Source organism: Suricata suricatta, chromosome 17 (genome assembly GCF_006229205.1).
Source record: "Suricata suricatta isolate VVHF042 chromosome 17, meerkat_22Aug2017_6uvM2_HiC, whole genome shotgun sequence".
In the NCBI taxonomy this organism is placed as follows: domain Eukaryota; kingdom Metazoa; phylum Chordata; class Mammalia; order Carnivora; family Herpestidae; genus Suricata; species Suricata suricatta.
The window spans coordinates 21,769,595-21,772,675 of record NC_043716.1 but is presented as its reverse complement, the minus strand read 5'-3'; the positions used below and the strand labels follow the sequence as shown (position 1 = coordinate 21,772,675).

At 44.8% G+C, this 3,081-nt stretch overlaps 1 pseudogene; it reads left to right on the top strand.

Moving 5' to 3' along the window:
* Nucleotides 1-494: 494 nt before the first annotated feature.
* The window catches only part of LOC115281581, a 12,818-nt pseudogene continuing 10,231 nt past the window's right edge, over nt 495-3,081 (top strand).

Sequence of the window (3,081 nt, the reverse complement as noted above, 5' to 3'; positions counted from 1 at the left end):
GTGAGCCACCCTGGTGCCCCTACAATTTTTCTACCAAATCAATATGATAACTAAGATGACTTCCAGAACAGAAATGGTTAGAGAAAAGCATCTTCTACGCTAGGACATTTAAACAATATATCTTTCATTATTAGGTCTGGATAATGACATTAGAGAAAGATTTAAAAAATAGCAACAACAGAAATCTCCTTCCCATTCCTACCTCCGTGACACACAGCTGTTTTCATTTCTGCTCACTGATTTCCAGAGCCAGTCCGCCCCGCAGATACACTTCAGCAGAGTTGTAATCATGGTGCCCATTCCATTTCAAATCCCGTTTGGGATGATTATTCTGCCGGCGCCTCCTTACACTGCCATCTCCCATACAATAAGGGAGACACTTTCCGCACTGTTACAGCCTAGGGAGGGGTGACGCTCAGCCCCGCGGAGACTCCCTGGTGTCCTTCTTGGTTTCTTGGCCCAGTCCACCCGGACTTCTCACAGAGAGGACGATGATGACAGGCAAGTAAAAGATGCAAAAGCTCTTCAGCCAACTCCATAAAACAGCGGGGTGGGGGTGAAGTGCAGACATCTCAGCAAACTCTGCAACAGAGTCACCCAATTAGGACAGAAGCATTCTTCGCTCCTTTGCCCAAGGTTGCGGTGGAAGGCTGGCATTGGTGGTTGTGCCCTTCCTGAAAAGTGGCAGATGCCCCACTCAGGAGGGCTAGAAAACAAACCTCTGCTTGTCGGAGGTACTTAAACGCTGTTTTCCACATTTTCCTGACAAGAATCACCTGGTGTGATTATGAGTATCCCAGATTCCTGGGTCCCCCAGCCATGCCCCCTCTGCTATAGTGCAGGCACCTGAGGATCTGTAATGTGGAGACCATTTGGGAAGCACTTTTTTTTTTTTAATTTTTAAACATTTATTTATTATTGAGAAACAGCGACAGAGCATGAGCATGGGCGGGGGGGGGGGAGGGGAGGGGGCGTGCAGAGAGAGAGGGAGACACAGAATCCAAAGCAGGCCCCAGTCTCCAAGCTGTCAACACAGAGCCTGATGTGGGGCTCAAACCCATGAGCAGTGAGATCATGACCTGAGCCGAAGTTGGACACTCTACCAACTAAGCCACCCAGGCACCCCAAGGGAAGCACTGTCTTAAATGTTGAAAGGGATGCGGCCAGCACTTGAATTACAGGAAGATCACCTACCCCTAAGATTGCTCCCCAGGAAGGGCCACAGTTTCCATCTCGCTGAGCTTAAAGGCACTTCATGCATTTGTGTGAGTTTCAGAGTTGGATGTGACAAGGTTCAAATTTCGACTCAAGCACCCAAATGTAATCTGGGTAGGTTGACTGATTTATCTTTATAAAATGGAAAAAACAGTATATCACTCAGATGGTTGTTGTAAAGATTAAATGCCTTGTTTCATGCACTTGGTACAAACCCAAGAGTCAACAGACAGGAGCTATTGAACCGCTGAGAAATTCTCAACCTGGCACATGGTCAGACAGTGATTAGGTGATTATGAGCAGTCATATCAACAATGTTACTTAACCCTTTGGAAGCTTAGTTTCTTCCCAGAGATGAGGGGGTACTAGGAAATGCGTATTGGCACAGGGTTGTGAGCTTCTGTGAGCAGTGCCTCTTAGGACATCCGCTAGGCTGTGCTGGGCTTTCTCAGTGGATCCTTCTCAAGTAGGATGTTTTGAAATACTGTGTCTCTCAGCTATTTTGTAGGTTGTATAAGTTTTCTCAATCAACTAATTACCCACCTTGCTTGACACATGTCATAAAGTGATGACACTGGCCAGATTTGGTACAAATTGGATTTTTGTGACAATCTCTAATACTCGTAATTTCTATGTTAATCTACCATGAATAGTGAGCCAATAGACTGTGATAATGAGAGACAGGAAATGGGAGTCTAGGGGCGCTTGGGTGGCTCAGTCAGTTAAGCACCTAACCCTTGATTTCACCTGGAGTCATGATATCACAGTTTGTGGGATCGAGCCCTGCTTGGGCTCTGTGCTGGCAGTGTGGAGCCTGCTTGGGATTCTCTCTCTCCACTCTCTCTCTGCCCCAGCCCCACTCATACACTCAATCTCTGAAAATAAATAAACTAAAAAAATTTTTTAAAGGAAATCGGAGGGGCCCTGGGTGGCTCGGTCAATTGAACATCTGACCTCGGATCAGGTCATGATCTCGAAGTTTGAGAGTTCGAGCCCCCTGCTGACAGCTTAGAGCCTGGAGCCTGCTTCAGATTCTGCCTCTCCCTCTTTCTGGCCCTCCCACATTCATGCTCTCTCTGTCTCTCAAAAATAAACATTAAAAACATTTATTAAAAATGGAAATGTGAGTCTATTAAAAGAAAATTTTATTTAAAAAACTCTCCCAAAATAAAAAACCAAACCTGGATGACCATAGAATCTCCCTGGCATTTTTACTATTGATTCATTGTTGGATTCCACATGTCTAGGGGAGGAGCCCTTGAATCTGCACTTTAAAAAAAATGTAATGAAAGCTTCTGATGAGCAGCTAGGATTGGGAATTAATATCTGGTTCATGACATCTGAAACTCAATTCCCTCTTGTGCACAACACCTTTTCTCATGGTTAAAATAATTATTGCTAAATCCGTGTTGTAATTTTCTTGCAGTCTCTAAGGAAAGCAAGAAAACAAGAGCTCAGAGGAACTGGAACTTGTGTGGGCTGTGGAAGGAAGTTACAGATCAGAGAGGTAAGTAGAAAAAACATAATCTAAACTATTAGCAACAACAGCATGAGCAGCCCAGCCAAGAAAGGGAAATCCAGCAGAAAGTTCAAAAGGTTTAACTATGACTTTTGGAATTATAGAGCCCACTAGAAAAATGAAATGAGAAAGGCAGGGAGATGCACTGTTTAATTCCCTAACTGGCTCTAGCATAGCTCTTCCTTCCTTCCTTCCTTCCTTCCTTCCTTCCTTCCTTCCTTCCTTCCTTCCTTCCTTCCTTCCTTCCCTTCTTCCTTCTTCTTCTTTTAATGTTTATTAATTTGAGAGAGAGAGAGAGAGAGAGAGAGAGAGAGAGAGCGAGAGAGCACGCGCACGAGCAGGTTAGG